Source organism: Trichechus manatus, unplaced genomic scaffold (genome assembly GCF_000243295.1).
Source record: "Trichechus manatus latirostris isolate Lorelei unplaced genomic scaffold, TriManLat1.0 scaffold00008, whole genome shotgun sequence".
Classification (NCBI taxonomy): domain Eukaryota; kingdom Metazoa; phylum Chordata; class Mammalia; order Sirenia; family Trichechidae; genus Trichechus; species Trichechus manatus.
The window spans coordinates 21,698,181-21,715,410 of NW_004443944.1; the positions used below are offsets into that span (position 1 = coordinate 21,698,181).

At 44.6% G+C, this 17,230-nt stretch overlaps 1 protein-coding gene across 1 annotated transcript in view; it reads left to right on the top strand.

The window, feature by feature from the left end:
* Window positions 1-17,230, top strand: part of PTPRT (protein tyrosine phosphatase receptor type T) — a gene marked incomplete at its 3' end in the record, with an annotated part of 923,104 nt that overhangs the window by 593,501 nt on the left and 312,373 nt on the right. The gene's annotated exons all lie outside the window — the stretch shown is intronic.

Below are 17,230 nucleotides of genomic sequence, written 5' to 3' on the forward strand. Positions count from 1 at the left end.
CTCTTCTCTTGTTATGGGTCTGTTCAGATTTTCAACATCACTTTGTTGTAGTTTGGGTAGGCTGTGGAACACACACCAATTCTTTAGCAGAAGAGGTGGAGTTTGAAACCAGACATAACTGATTCTAGTGCTCAAACTTCTAAACTACACACTACACTGCTTCCTGAATCAGTTCATTCTCACACTAAAGGAATAGGTGGGGATAACATCAGCAATATGCATCTGGAAACCTGGATCAAGGAAAACCTTCAGGAGCCCTGGTGGGGACCTATTGGTAGGGCCATTTATGCATGGCATGAATGGGAATAAAGACAACTGGAGTAGCAGTCACTGTCCTGTGAGACTTCATCTGGGCCATGGCAGCATCCTCTGGCTCCTCTTATACCTACCATGATACCCCAATTGCTCCCTCACCCCCACCTTGCTCTCTTTTTGTATAATTGATTGCTATTATGTGGACATTCTTTTGTTCTGCTTTTCACTTCCTTTGCAACCACTTCCTAAGCTCCAGAAACATCACTTTGTGACTATCCAAACACTCTGTCCTCTCACCTTTGCCCCTAGACATATGCAAATCTTGTCTCCCTTCTTTTCTAGACAGACCTGGCACCCACCTGCAAGACACTTTCCACCTGGCACAGGTAATCTGTCCTTCTGAAATTCATCTCTTATATTCCAAGAATTCTCCATCTTGCCCACAAGGACCCAGAGAGATTTTGCCAAGTGGTGTTCAGGGAGCCGGAAGCAGTCTGTCAACGTACCCAGGCAGGAGGTAGTGTGGGCTTCTCCTGGGGTCAGAAACATTTGGATGCTTTAGAACCGGCTCCAGTCCAGGGAAATAGAAGAGCCATTTCCCCCAAGAGGAAAATCTCCCTGAACCCCAGCCACCCAGCAAAGGTCAGCTTAGCCCCAGAGTCCATCAAAACCTCAGTTTTATCAAAGACTTCTGTATAGATGCCATTTTATATGCTATTAAACAGAACAATGCAGCTCGCCAGTAAAATCATCTGCAATAATAGCCTATTAAAAGCTTTCCTTAATATAAAACTTTCTAATTAATGTAAATGGGGTGCAAAGCTTGAAAAGCCAAGTTGATTCTAATGTTCAGAAAGTAGGTAAATAGGAAAGGGTCTTATTTTTCATTAGCAATGTGTTAGGGAATTTAATGAAATCTTTATGGTTTGGATATATTACAAAAAAAAAAAAAAAAGTCACAGTTGCTTTGTTTCCTGCCTCATTTCTCTGTTACCTTTCTCTATAAATATTGCTATGCTATGCATTAGATTTGGGAAAACAGAATTTCCTTCCATGCAAAAATGAGGCATGGATTTTATGTCTGAGTACTCTGGGGTTCTCAGGGTGCTGGAGGTGGAAGGGAACTCTGTAAAGATTGACCTTTAAATCCCAGCTGTATAAATTGGAAACCGAGCCCCAAAGAGAGTTGAAGACTAATCTAGTCGTTTGCTTCTGCCTCCCTCCCTCGATCCTTCATTTTCTTCCTTCCTTCTTTTCTTCTTTCTTTCTTTCTTTGCTCTTTCCCTCCTTCCTTCTCTTCCCCGACTCCCTCCCTTCCTCTCACTCTCCCTGAAGCATTCACTGAGCACTGTATCTGTCAGCCTAGGCCAGGTTATACTACAATAACAAACAAACTCCCTAATCTCAAAAGTTTAAACATCAAAAGTTTATCTCGTCTACTCATTGGTGTTGTTAGTTGCCATGGAGTTGGCTCTGACTTGTGGTGACCTTATGTATAACAGAAGGAAAGGCTGTCCAGTCCTGTGCCATCTTGATGATCCTGGGTATCTATGAGTCCATTGTTGTGGCTATTGTATGCAACCATCTCATTTTATGTCCATCTCATTGAAGGTTTCCCTCACTCTTGCCTATATCCATTGTCGTCCAGTGGATTATGACTCATAGCAACCCTAGAGGACAGCATAGAACTGCCCTATAGGGTTTCCAAGGCTGTAATCTTCATGGAAGCAGACTGCCAAATCTTTCTTCTGTGGAGTGGCTGGTGGGTTTGAATCACCAGCCTTTTGGTTAGCAGCCAAGCACTTAACCACTGTGCCACCAGGCTCCTTCTCTTCCGTGTACTACATATTAAATACCAATAGCTATTTTCCTCATCTGTAGTGCATGCCTATCATGGGTTAACAGGGGAGCAGAGTCACTCAGGAAACAGCCAACATGCCAGTCATCATGCCAGAAGGAAACAACAAAATGGCTAACTGGGCTAGCTCTGGAAGCTTCCACCTGGCAATAACAGGTCACTTCTGCTTACATTTCATTGACCAAAGCATGTCATTTGGCCACAATGCTTGATTTCAAAGGGGTCATGGAAATTTCATCCTGCAATGAATCCAAAATGCCCTCCTAGGAACCAGCCAATGTAATAATCTCTGACATCAAGAGGAATTAGAAACAGATTCGGGTTTCAGGGAGCTCAGAATTCAAGGGAGGAGACAGGAAACAAATAAGTAAATACTGATAGAGTATGAAAAGCACTGTGAGAGGCTATACTCAGAGGCCTAGGGCCAAGTCGCTCATTCTCCCTCCTCATCACCAGCCTTTTCCAGGGGCTTTGCTGCAACTTGTCGAATGACCACCTTTCTCTTCCTCTTTGGAGTCTGATGTCCAGGAGAGAAAACCATGCACGCCCTGCCCAGTTCCCCAGGTGCTCGTCTCCAGTTTCACAGACTCTACTCCAGGGCTTATGATGGGAAAGGAAAACATCTAAAACCAACCTAAGCAGGCCTGTGGCAGGCAGGCCTGAGGTTAGGGGAGTGAGGAGCTCATGCAGGGAAGGCCCAGTTTGTTCAGTATCTGTTCGAGGCAGTATGATGAGTATGGACCAAACTTGCTCTGTTCACAGCATCCTAGTCAGTGCCTGTTGCATCTTAGTGTCTGGGGAATCAGTCATTTTAGGGGACAGAGCTCCATCACCTGGAGCAGGTGGCAGACTGATTCAGGTAAGGGATTCAGGCCCAGCAGAGCTGGACAGTTGGAGAGGGAAACTGACGGAGGAGCCCAGTAGAGGATAGTGTTGAAGCCTAAGGCTTCCTTAATCAGCCTGTAGTAACAGTGTGGTCTAAAATCTATCTGCTCAAGCTAGGCGTAAGTTCTTAATGGACCACTGACCACACATACTCAGTCCTTGGACAGGACTGATGTGGAACTCAGGGGAGCAAAGGACTAAGACTTTGGGAGCAAGGGGAGTCCTTGGTTTTGGTGGGCATGCTATGGCTAGTCAGAGATCATACATTTTATGTGCCTCTGCAAAATGCCTTTTCAAAGCCCAGACATTCAGAATGCCCTGGCTGGATTTATAATCATGTTCCAATCAGCTTTACAGAATTGTAAAATTGATTATTCTGCTTGTCTCACACGGGCCTTGGAGAAAGGCAAAGGTGCACCTTAATTCTGCGTAGAGTTCACATGCTGATTTGAGGAGACTTTAGCTTTTCCATCCATCCCCAAGAGGAAAGGAGTTCAAATTGTCTTGAAATTATAATTTAGGGGCATCAAGCCTCGGCCAGTTTGTTTCATTTTCTCAATCACCCAGCCAGGGCCAAGGCTGAGAAAGGAGGTGTCTGGCATATTAACTCCTCTTTAGGAACATGGAGAAGAGGTGGAGCGACAGAGCAAGCTCCAGCAGCCCACGCAGGCTCAGGTAGCTCTAGGAATGGCAGAGGTGAGAGGCTTTGGGAAGCATGGCTGTGGGTACTCAAAATTTTGGGTCTCCCCACAAGATGGTGTGATTGAGGTGTCATTGTCAGTTGAGTTATACCAAAGCACTCCCACTCACTTTTCTTTGTTTTCATTTCCTGTCTTGATGAACTATTTGGGATTTTTATATTACTGCAGGAAAATGAATCTAACTTTGTCATGTGTTTTACCAGCCCAGGGGTTCAGGGAAATATTCCTTCAATAAAGCGACTTGACCTGAGTCTTGAACAATGAATAGGAGTTAGTCAGTTGAAGAAGAGCAGTACATCCATTACAGACAGAGGGAGCAGCATATGCCAAGGCACAGAGGCATCTTTCTCAATCATAAAGAGTAAGGAAGAGAATGGCGGACATTTACTATGGTGGTCTGACACACTAAAGAGATTACAGTCTAAAGGCACAGGCAAAGGTATGCACATCAAAAATGTATTGTGGGTTTCCAAATGCAATAATGGAGGTATGTGTGGCCAAGAAACACAAAGTGGGGAATGGCCTCCTTGGAGACATGCTAGAGCAAGCTGACTGAATGTCACACCTGTCATCTCATGTCTGGGGTTCACAAGGGATTTCCTTTTCCTCTAAATGACCTGGACAATGCTTAAGTGATGACAATCCTACTATTAATATAATAATTGCTGACAAGTATTGACTGCTTACTGTATATCAGGACTACCCTAAGAGCTTTGCATAAATTATTTTATTTAATCTTTCCACACCCCTATGAGGTTGATATTATTAGTATCCCCATTCTACAGATGAGGAAACTGAGTCTCAGGCAGTTAAACAATTTGCAGAAGGTCAGGCACCTGGAGGAATTGAGATGCAAACATAAGCAAACTGACCTAGAGCCCATATCTTAATCACTGCACTGTGCTGCCCACTGTGCTGTTAAGAAAGTACAGCTCCTTTGTGGTTTCATTCAACAGATATTCACCAAATGCAGATATGCGCCTGGTTTGTGCTAAGTGTTGGGTATACAAGGTTGAGCAAAATGGCAAGTTACATCCTCTCGTGGAGCTTCCAGGCTAGTGGAGGAGACGCCCCCCCAAAAAAAAAAAAAAAAAACAAGTAACCAAAAAAAGTATTTCAGATTGCAATGAAAAATAATATATGGCATCAAGAGGGAAAATGTAGCTTGGAGGATTTTCAAAGCAGCAAAATCCAGCTTCTTCCTTTAACAACCCAAATTATTCCTTTAACTGAAACCAAGAAAAGGGAATGACTGTTCAGAGTCATACAGTAAACTGGCATCTGAGCTGGGACAAGAATCCAAGATTCCTAACATATTAAATAGATATTTATTTGGTGCCCACTCCGTGCTTCCCACTGTTCTAGGCATCAGGGGTGCAGTACTGAACAAGATGCCACAGTTCCCTCCCTTATGAATTTTACATTCTTTCTCCCACACCGTGCTACCTAGAAGCTTTGCAGTATGCACTTCATTTCATCGTCAGTTCTATAAAAGGTGTCCTTCACCTTTATTTCCCTCAATGCTCAGCTCATGGAAGGAAAATCTGAGCAAGAGTCTTCCCTTCTCTGCATGGTCCAGATTACTCTGCCATGAGCAGAACACTGGGGGAGGTAAGAGTAGGGGGCTCATGCCTTCCTCCAACTTCCCACAGAGGGAGAATCTTGGTTAACAATTATACAAAATATGTCATTCCCTGTCACGCCCTTCTCTTGAGGCAATGAAGAAACACAGAGTTGATTACCTTTTTTGAATGGGGGGGAGGGATAGACAGAAAAACCCAGAACAGCAAAAGGGCATTGGCTAATACTTCAAAAATTCCCCCTGCTAAGTATAATAATGACTCCCCTTCCCTTCTCTTCTTCTCAGGGCTAAGGGTAGTGTGTCCTCGACTGCCCTGCAGAGGCCCCACAGCCCTGAGACTCCACAGGGCAGGCTGCCAAGGCAGGAAATAAGGGATGCCCCGTCCATCTTCCCTAGGTATAATCCTTACCATCATGGTGCAGCAGTGGTGCTCCAGACCTGGAGAAGGGGAGTCTATTTTAGCAGCCTTCTTTAGATATACATTAATTCACAGCCTGTCTCCATGAGCCTGGCTGTTGCCCCTGCTACCTGCCCTCCCCTTTACATATGTTAACTCATTTAATCTTCACAACCACTGTACAAGCTCGTTGCCGTGGAGTCAATTCCGACTTATAGCGACCCTATAGGACAGAGTAGAACTGCCCCATAGGGTTTCCAAGGGGCAGCTGGTGGATTCGAACGGCCAGCCACCGTGCCACCTAGTGGATTTGAACTGCCAACCTTTTGGTTAGCAGCCTTAGCTTTTAACCACTGCACCACCAGGGCTCCACTGTGCAAGCTAAATACCATTATATTTTTATCCTCATTTTTACAGATGAGGGAACTGAGACAGAGATGTTAAGCAATTTTCCCATGGTCACACGGCTATTAAGTAGAAGATTCAGGATTTAAATTTAGACAGTTTGGCTCCAGAGTCTGCCCTCTTAAGCAGTGTGATATACTGCATCTGTTATTCCTCCTATTCTGCTCCTACTTCTGTTGCTGCTATGAGTGGGAACCCTAGTACTCCTTCTGTTCTATTAGTCATGCTGGTACTATTTTTTACTGCTGCTACAGGATTTATAACACTATTACTACTGGTTCTGCCTGTATTATTATTACAAATAACAGCACTGCTGCTACTATTCCATGCTGGTTTCTTCTTCCTCCTACCCTACTTCTTCCTCCCTCGCCTCCAAAACCATCAATATTTATCACCTAGTCTTAGACACTCTGCCATGTCTTCTACATGCATTAATCACAGATGGGAAACTGAGGCTCAGAGCTAGGACATGTCTCATCTACAGTCACAAGACTAACAAGTAGCAGCACAGGATTTTGGGTCTCAGCCATTTATTTCAAGTCCAGTAGTACTTTCAAACTGATACAAAGAACTTGCAGTTGAGAGCCTATTACTGTTTAGAACCGTGCTATGCCAAGTGTGGTCCATGATCAACAGCATCAGCCCATGTTAGAAATGTAGAATCTCAAGCCCTTCCCCAGACCTACTGAATCAGAGTCTGATTTGGTTGTTCATTAAAGTTTGTGTAACACTGGTTTAGAAAATGCTCACAAATCCATTGTCACATTTAATCTTTACAGCTCCACAGGAAATGGAGCAGATGGTGCTACTCCTACTTGGGTCAGGACAAGTGGCTCAGAACGATGAGTGTGAACAGCAAGGTCATCAGTAACTCCCTTTCTGTAAGGGAGCAAGATACAGGGGTTGGGAGAGGTAGAGGTCTGAGGGAAATCGTGTGGAGCTAACCAGACATGTGTCAAAAGTGAGTCCTGGATTTGTGGCCTTGTTGATGGTATAAATAACTCAGGGTGAGTGTGTCGGGGGAGTGTAATGCGGGGTGGTGGACAAGCATCTGCTTGGGCATCTCTTATTGCAGGGAAGAAACCACTTGTTGAAGGAGCAGTAGACTTGAATTCCAGGTGGGCCCCCTGCGTGAGAATTTCTGGAGTTTGCATGTACCCTGACCACAGGTGCTCCAGAGGCCCACCTGGGCTCACAGACAGATTCCCTTTGCTTTCTCCTCTTCCACATGCAACAGCACCCAAAGCCTGACCCCTGTTGCCTGTGAGTGCTTCCAGTGAAGGCTGTTCAAGTACAGGTGAGGGATATTTACCAGTAGTGCCCTCGGGCGCTCCCTCCCCAGGGCCTCATGCACAGAGAAATGCCGGGCTTTGCTGGGAAGGAAGAACAGTGGGAAAAAACGGCATTCCTCCAAGTTATCAAAGGAAGGAGGAAATTGCAGAATGAGCTCAGAGACAAGCAGCTGCCAGCCTCTCTCCTTCTCTTGCTATGTATCTTCCCTTTACACGGATCCAAACTATCACCTGCATCTTTCTTTAAAAAAGAAAACATGGTAACGTCACTCTCTGGTTTAATTCGGAATTGGCTTCCCACTGTTCCCATCATAAAGCTTGAACCCCTTATCATGTCTTTCAAGTCTTTTCACTATCTGACTCCAGCTAGCCACTCCGGCTCATCCCCCTACCATATACTCCAGTGCTCAGAATTTCTCACCATTTTTCAAACTCCTCAGGCTTTTGTGGTCTGGGATCTTTCCTCAGGCTGTCCTTCTCTCTGGAATTCTTGCCCAAATCTGCTCAGGAGCTTCTTACTCTCATTTCTTGCCATGAACCAGTTGCCATCGTGTTGATTCCAAGTCATAGCAACCTGGGTGGTACAAATGGTTAACACACCTCGCTGCTAACCAGAAGGTTAGAGGTTGGAGTTTACCGGAGCCACTTCAGAAGAAAGGCCTGGTGATCTACTTTAGAAAAATCAGCCATTGAAAACTGCATAGAGCACAGCTCTACTCTGACACATATGGGATCACCATGAGTAGGAATCAGCTATGGCAACTGGTACCAGTACTGATATGCCATGAACAATGCCAAAGTCTGTCCATTATCAAAATCTAAACTCTTAACCATTGCACTTCCTAAAACTTCCCTTTCTGAAGAAGTTAGCAAGAAGGTGAGGGTTCTTGGGGGTGAGGGTTAGGGTTTGAGTGTGAACTTCTCTCCAGAGAGGCCACCATGTTTGTGGCCAGGAGCACCCGGGTATGACTATTACAGACAGGCAGCTAGATGGTCTGGTGGATAAGAAATGGAGCAAAAGGCAAATCTACATAATGGAGCCATTGATCACAGTCACCACTTGCAACCAGCTGTGGCCTGGGCAGGATACGTTTTCCGGAGAAGTTCTCTTGCGGATAGAATATTCCTTAACATGAGGCTCTTAAGAGTGTGGCGGGGATCAGTCAGTGTGAGGGAGAGTCTTTCCTGATAACACTTGGGAGACAGTTTTGCACTGAATCAACTTTCAAATGCCTCTGCTCTTGGAATTTGGGATTGCTGTTTCTCCTCTCAGGGCGGGGGCGCTTCCGTCTTCCATCCGGCAATCCCATATCTTCTCAGCCTGCTCATCACGGTTTTCAAGTGTAATTGGGGCTGCAATTTTCCCCATCCATTGTGATAATCTGCTGTTGGCAAAATTCAGTCTTTCGGTTCCGGGCTATTTTAATTTGTATGGCTCACATTTTTCCCCAAAGAATTTTGCAATTTTTATATCCTCAGATGTGCCTTCATCTTTGTTGCTGTTGTTGTAGTGGTGGTGGTGGTTTGTTAAATCTAATTGCAATGTTGAACAATAGTGGTCTAAGAAGACCCCCCCTTCTTTGTTTCTAACTTTAATAGGACTGTCCTGACCACTAAATGTGAAACCAAAGGAGCCCTAGTGGTGTGGTGGTTAAGTAATTGGCTGCTAACCAAAAGGTTGGAGGTTTGAACCCACCAGCCTCTCTTTGGGGGAAAGATGTGGCAGTCTGCTTCCGTAAAGATTACAGCCCTGGAAACCCTATGGAGCTCTACTCTGTCCTAGAGGGTCACTATGAGTCAGAATCGAGTCAATGGGAATGGGTTTAAGTGTGAAACTGACTCTTAATCACTCGCTAACCTCTCACCCTGATTATCCTCCTAGCACCTATCACTCACTTCCTCGTTTTAAACTTTTATTTGCCTGTTTGTGTGGTTACCGTCTGTCTCCCTACTGGAACGTAGCGTCCCCGAGGGCAAGGACTTTGTCTTGCCTGTTCTCCACTGTTTCCCCTGGCATATGGTGGGTACTCAGTAAATGACTGTGGCTATAATATGTGATTTTTTCCTTCCTGGTAAGAAATCTTTTCTTCTTGAGTTACAAATATATTGATTTTCCTTCAGAAATTGATGCTGAACTTTGTCAGACATCTTTGACATCTTTTCAGATGAACTTCAATCTGTCCAAAAACCTAACCCTTTGCCTTCGAGTCAATTCCAATTCATAGTGCCCCCATAGGACAGAGTAAAACTGCCCTATAGGGCTTCCAAGCATTTGAATTGCTGACCTTTTGGTTAGCAAGTCGAGCTCTTAACCACTGCGGCACCAGGACAGTGATTAATTACATTAGTAGAATCTTCATTGTACTCATCCTTGAATTTCTGGAATAGAGTTTTCTTGTCAATAGTGGTAGTTCCTTTAAAATTAGTATGCTGGTCTGTCATTTTGATTTTACTGACACAGAGAGCAAAGCCATAACAAAGCAAAAACAATACCCTCCCCCACCCCCCACCAAAAAAAAATCGAAACTACAGACCAGCATGGCTTCCAAGGAGCCTTGATGGTACAGTGGTTAAGCACTGGGCTGCTAACCCAAAGGTCGGTGGTTCAAACCCACTAGCTGCTCCACGGGACAAAGATGTAGCAGTCTGCTTCTGTAAAGATTAAAGTCTTGGATTGGAAACCCTGTGGGGCAGTTCTACTCTGTCCTTTAGGGTCACTAGGAATCGACTCAACGGCAACGGGTTTTATAGGAGGCTTCCAACCATGAGACCAGCCCTGGAAAGAGACTTCTTGTTGTGTTCCATCAAGTTGATTCTGACTCACAGCCACCCTATAGGACACAGTAGAACTGCCCCATTGAGTTTCCTAGCCTGTAATCCTTACAGGAGCAGATCGCCAGCTCTTTTCTTCCACAGAGCTGCTCGGTGGGTTGGATCTTTCGGTTAGCAGCCGAGCACTTAACCACAAGGACTCTTTAGACTTACAACTCACCAAAAATGCATGAAACCAGCCATTTACCCTCATTCGATTAAAATTTTATATTATCATTTTAAATTCGCTTTATTACTTTGAAAAGCAAACTTATTTTAATTTTCATAAACTTGATTTCTTCTCATCGATGATATGTATCTTTGTGAATTTGCCATACATGTCATTTACCATGTTTTTTCTATTTGTATATTCATCCTTTTTATTGCTTTGTAAGAATTTTTACTATATTAAGGACACTGACTTTTTCTACCATATATATTTTTATATATCCCATTTTGTAGTTTCCCTTTTAATATTACTTATTATAGTTTTAACATTTTTAAACATGATTTCAAACTTTTTATCACTCTTTTTTTAATGTACATTTTCTTCATTTAATTGTATGTTCAAAAATCCAGACCAGAGGTCAAACAACTCACCACCTTTATTTACTTCTAATTATTTTAAGATTTTATTTATTTCACATTTGACAGTTTAATTGAGTGAGATTTCCCCATGGTCACAGACTATACCTGGCTTTCTCCTTGAACTTCAGAGCCCAGCAGACCCTACCTCTGTAAGTTTCATGAAGAAAAATAAACTGGTATGAAGAGTGAGATGGAGTCCCTGGGTGGTGCAAATGGTTAATGCACTCAGCTGCTAACCAAAAGGTTGGAAGTGGGAGTCCACCCAGGGGTGCTTCAGAAGAAAGGCCTGGTGATCTATGGCCAAACAAACAGCTGCTGAAAACCCTATAGAACACAGTTCTAGTAACTATGAGTTGGAGTCTACTCCAGCATCTGGCTTTTTAAGAATGAGATAATGGGGCAGGGCCATTGCAAGAGAAGTTAAATCCCCCCTCCCAGGGGTCACTGCACGCTTATTCAGATATGGGGGACCAGTGTGAGGCCTGAGAGGCTCCCAGAATACAGAAGTTAAGGCAACACTCACTCTAAGGTGCTGACTTGCAAGAACTTTGTATTTTATACCCTAGATTCCTTGCTTGCCTCACCCTGGTCCTGATCCTGGGGGAAAGCTGCTCCCTAAACAGGGCCACTGACCCCTCCCCACCATCCCTAAGGTCCCCCTCTGGGCTCAGCTCTGAATTCTCCGTGGATCCCACCTAACTCATGCTATGAGGTAACCTCCGTGCCATCCTTGGCCTGCATTTCCCAGTGCATGTCTTACTGGGACAATTCCATCGCTGGTTTCGGGAAAGGGCAGTACAGTGTAATGAGTCAAAAGCTGTGGCCATGAGATCTAATCTCTCACTTCCTAGCTGCATGCTTGTACTTTTCTCCTTCCAGCACCCTGTGAAATGGTGTAAAGCCTGTCCCACCTGCTGCACAGAGCTGTGGTCAAGGGCAAGTGAGGGCTGCTCTTGGTAAATGGCAAAGCTCTATACATCTGTCCATAATTTCTATTATTGCTCCCGCAAATTAATATTGGCATCAGCAGGTTCATTTAATGTCTGAGGTTGCTGCCGCTGGCCAGTTTCAGCATCAAGGCTCTTAGAAGCATTGACACCAAAGACAGGTCATTTGGGGACGTGACAATCAAAAAGGAGTGAATTCTGTTCCCTCTGAGAGTTCCACCAATGGCAGGATCCTGTCACTTTACAAATGAAAGTCTAAATATTTAGAAACCCAAAACTCCTGCAGGAAAATAAGGATTAAAAATGAATATGAGCTGGCAGTTCTGTAACCTGGTCCTCGATATGCTTCCTTCCGTGACAGGTACAAACCTGTTGCCACTCTTTGGGCAGGAGCAAGAGCACAGCCTGGCAGGTCCCACTAGCTCTGTGACCCTGGTGAAGTCACTCACCCTCTCTGAGCCTGTGTTCTCAGCAGTAAAATTGGAGGAGTAATACTTATAAGGAGCCCTGGTGGTGCAATGGTTAAGTGCTTGGCTGCTAATGGAAAGGCTCGCGGTCCTCAGGAGAAAAGACCTGGTGATCTGCTCCCTGAAAGATAACAACCTTGGGGCAGTTCTACTCTGTCATATATATAGGGTGGCTGTGAGGCAGAACTGGCTCGACAGCACACAACAACAACACTTACAGTGTTAGTCTGCAAACCAAATAAAACCATGTGGTCTGGGTGCCCAGCACAGTGCTAGGCACACAGTAGGTGCTCAGTAAGAGGTGGGTCTTGTGCCCTGTCTTGGTTGGGATTCTCTGTCCTTTTATCTGGCTAGAATGTGGCAAGAGTCTTGGTGTTCTTTATGTGCCACTGAAACGTCCTCTAAATTGAATTAAGGACAAAATTAAGCAAACCCTGTCTTCTTTTGATCTTGGTCACCCTCTGGCCTGGAGTTTTTATTTGCTGGTGAACTTTGCTGCTCCTTCTTTAGTTGTCCTTCTTCTATCAGAAACAGAGCCAAGGTCTGAAGGGGCTTCTCATGTCTGAAGGTTGGACTCTCTGTTCCTTCATTACATCTTGGATTCTCAGGGATGCAAAGAACCTTGGGAGTCTCCTGGTGCAGTGTCTCTCAACTAACCCTCTTCCCCTAAAAAAAATGACCTACAGACCTGCTGCATTAAAATTCCAGGGATGGGGTAAAGGTTGCTAAAAATGCAGATGCCCTGGCCACATTCTCGACCAACTAACTTGGACCACCACACTACTTCCCACCTGCAGAAGGAACTTCTTTGATGGTGATCCCCGTCTTATCCCCTGGTTCATCTACACAGGTGTTCAGGAAGGCTAAAACCAAGCAGCTCACTTGCACACACCTAACAATACCTTCCTTTATGAAAGGACTGATTCTGAAACTGACTACCAGTGTGCTTGAGTCTTCTAACACTCCTTCCCTTAACCCAGGGGCCAGGCTGGAATATATGCTTCAATGGTGGGATTTCAGGCACTGGGCTTGATGATCTGGGGCTGCAGGAGAGACCTGGGCACTGGAACTGAGGTTTATTCATTCATTCAACAAATTTTTATTGAGGAGATACTCAGTGTCCTAGATGCTAGGGATATTGTGGTGAACACAGCAGACATGGTCCCTGTTTGCATGTTGTTTAGAGCCTGGCTGGGGTAAACCAAAACCCACTGCTGTGGAGTCAATTCCAACTCATAGTGACCCTGTAGGACAGAGGAGAACTTCCCCACAGGGTTTCCAAGGTTGTAATCTTTACGGAAGCAGACTATCAAATCTTTCTCCCGCGAAGTGGCTGGTGGGTTTGAAGCTGCCGACCTTTCGGTTAACAGCCAAGTGCTTTAACCACTGCACCACCAGGGCTCCTCTGGTTGGGGTGGCAGGTATTAATTAGAGAAGCAACCAAGTAAATGTGCAATTGTACATGTAATATGGGATGTGAAGATTTGTTTCAAAGGTAGCTGCGGGGAAGCTTTGAAATAGGTTATCAATTGCTTTTACTTAACATATTCTCTGTAAGTGGTGCTGTTAAGATTACAACAGAAAGATGGTAGAACAAGCAATGTGAGATATAAGACTGAGTCACTGGTGGTTAGACACTCAGTCACAAAGAAAATGTTAACAAATAATGATGTCCTTTTACCCTCACCAACCAATGGTACAGATTCCGGCCCCCCAATCAGTCCATCCCCACCTCTGGCTGCACCCCACCCCCGTCTTTGAGCAACTTTCACAGGCGGTGCTCTGCAGAGCTGCTGCTCTGTAGAACCCTAGGGGGCGCCATCCACATGGATATAATATGAACAACGCTCCCTAGAGTTGAACAATGTGGCAGTTCTGGTCCTTCAAGAGCCAGTCATGGTACATTGGACTTGGGCAGGGAAGGCTTCCCCGAAGAAATGACAATAAAGCCAAGGACCGAAAGAAGAGAAGGCGTTCACCAAACAAAAAGGCATGGAAGAGCGTGCTATCTAGAGGGAACAGCATGAATGCATGCTCTGTGCTGGGAGATGCAGGGCCAGTACCAGGTGTAGGGAAAGCCCAGTGTGGCCAAGGAGCAACATCAAGGGGACGTGTGGTCAGTGAGATGGCACGAGAGTGACAGAAGTGGCCAGACCATGCAGGATCTGAGAGCCTCATTGTAGATAGCTGTTTTTAGGCTAAGAGCAAAGTAAAACCATTAAAATTTTAAAGTTTTAACAATAACAATGGTATATAGCATTTATTGAGTGTTTACTATGTCCAAGCGTGTTCTAAGGGTTTTACAAGGATTATCTCAGTTATTCCTCATCCAGACCTATGAGATAGGGACTGTCATTATCCTCATTTAACAGATGATATCAGTGTAACAAGAAGCTAAGCAACTTGCCCAAAGCCTCTTACTGAACAGTGGCAGAGCCCACATTCTTAACCACTGCAGGAAGCTGCCTCCTGGTTTTGAGAAGGGGTGAGTAGCAGCTAATATTGTTCTAGGGTAGCAGGGAGAAACCCAGCCTGTCTCCCAATGGGAATGCCTACCTCTCTGCTATGGGCACAGCCAGGCTGGGCAGCATGGTGTGCCTGTGTGTACGTGTGGCTCAAGGAGAAGATGTGACACCTGGCACAGGTGCCAGCCCCTGTCGAAGGCCCTTATCTGGATCTGGTGCCTGAGGATCCTGACAAGGCAGAGAAGCCCTTATCAGCCCACACAGCTGCTTCCTGAGCTGTCTCCCCCAGGGAACTACACACCAGTGAAATGAAGGCATCGACATTCAGTTCCGCTCCCTGGACAAGCTGTGCTGCCTTGGGGAGACCAGGTGCCCACTTGAATTAATGTGGCTTGGAGTCTGCATTTTGGGTGGATCTATGGCTCATAGCACGTGGGGTGCAGGACTTGAGGACTGGGGAAGACTGGATTGTAGACACAGAAAGAGGAGGTGGCACAGAGGCCAGCAACTGAGCTGGGGGCGTCAGTATTATCTGGCTGTTTGCTGAGGAAAGAGCAAGGAAAGGATTGAGGATCCAAATGAGGTGATTATTTAGGTGAGGTGTTCTCATCAGCAAAATTTACATTTTAACAAACATAAGTCCCTCAAAATAGCTCAGACTGGCTTTACAGACAATCCTAGGTGGTGGGTGAAAAATGATTTGGTGGCATGTAATTGGAAAACCAAATACTCAGATTTCTTACTTTGTTTTCTCCATGGCCTTTCTTTACTGTGTCCTTTCATCTCTCTTCCCAGTCCTCCTCTCTACACACAGGCATTTCTCTTTGCTTGGCTGTTGGATTTCCAGTTTCAAAGAGTGTGTGTCTTCAAGCTGCAATGGGATTCCTTCTGGTCTCTACCACCTCTGGACCTTTTAGCTCCAAACCCTCCCCACCACCCACTTTGGCTTAGTCCAGTCTCTGTCCTCTTAGCAATTTAAGACAATTGGCTGATGTGTCTATGGTACCAGTGACTCAGAAATTATGACTGTGGTTCAGGGAGTGGGGAAGACAGCTTACAACATGTAGGTGAAGGGGGCATTGGACGCCATTAAAGCTCTCCAGGGGTACACAGTTTCTATTTGAGTTGGGGACAGGAAGCACACCTCTCCTCTAAGGTTCTCATGTGTTGTTGGACCTCTCTCAATGGTTTCTGAATTCTTCCTTCTTTGAAGGCAAAATCTGGACCCCAAAGTGTTTGTTACTGGATGAAACAGCCAGACGCAGAGAAGCAGTAACTGATGGGGGACCCTACACACACAGGCTAGGCAGTCCAAGGCAGTGTGGTTGAGTCACTCCATCCCCCCATCCACAGCTAATAATGAACCAGTCATAAAGTAATAGGACAAGGTAGTCAAGACAGCCTGGTACTGGTACAATAACAGATACATAGACCAATGGAACAGAGTTGAGAATCCAGATATAAGCTCATCCACCTATGAGCGGCTAATATTTGACAAAGGCCCAAAGTCCAGGAATTGGGGAAAAGATAGTCTCTTTAACAAATGGTGCTGGCATAATTGGATATCTATATGCAAAAAACTGAAACAAGACCCATATCTCACACCATGTACAAAAACTAACTCAAAATGAATCAAAGACTTAAATATAAAATCGAAAATGATAAAGATCATGGAAGAAAAAATAGGGACAATGCTAGGAGCCCTAATACATGGCACAGACACAATACAAACCATAAGTAACAATGCATGAGCACCAGAAGAGAGACTAGATAAATGGGAGCTCCGAAAAATCAAACACTTAATGCTCATCCAAAGACTTCACCAAAAGAGTGAAAAGACAACCTACAGATTGGGAAAAAATTTTTGGCTACAACAAATCTGATCAGCGTTTAATCTCTAAAATCTACAAGATACTCCAAAACCTCAACAGCAAAAAGACAAATAACCCCATTAAAAAGTGGGCAAAGGATATGAACAGGCACTTCACCAAAGAAGATATTCAGGCAGCTAACAGACACATGAAGAAATGCTCACGATCATTAGCCATCAGAGAAATGCAGATCAAAACTACAATAAGATATCATCTCACCCCAACAAGGCTAGCATTAATCCATAAAACACAAAATAACAAATGCTGGAGAGGTTGTGGAGAGACTGGAACACTTATACACTGTTGGTGGGAATGTAAAATGGTACAACCACTTTGGAAATTACTTTGGCGCTTCCTTAAAAAGCTAGAAATAGAAGTACCATAGGATCCAGCTATCCCACTCCTTGGAATATATCCTAGAGAAACAAGAGCCCTCACACGAATAGATATATGCACACCCATGTTCATTGCAGCACTGTTCACAATAGCCAAAAGATGGAAGCAACCTAAGTGCCCATCGATGGAAAAATGGATAAACAAACTATGGTATATCTACACAGTGGAATATTACGCAATGATAAAGAACAATGATGAAGCTGTGAAACATCGTATAACTTGGTGGAAGCTAGATCTTATTATGCTGAGTGAATTTAGTCAGGCACAGAAGGAGAAATACTGTATAAGACCACTATTATAAGAACTCAAG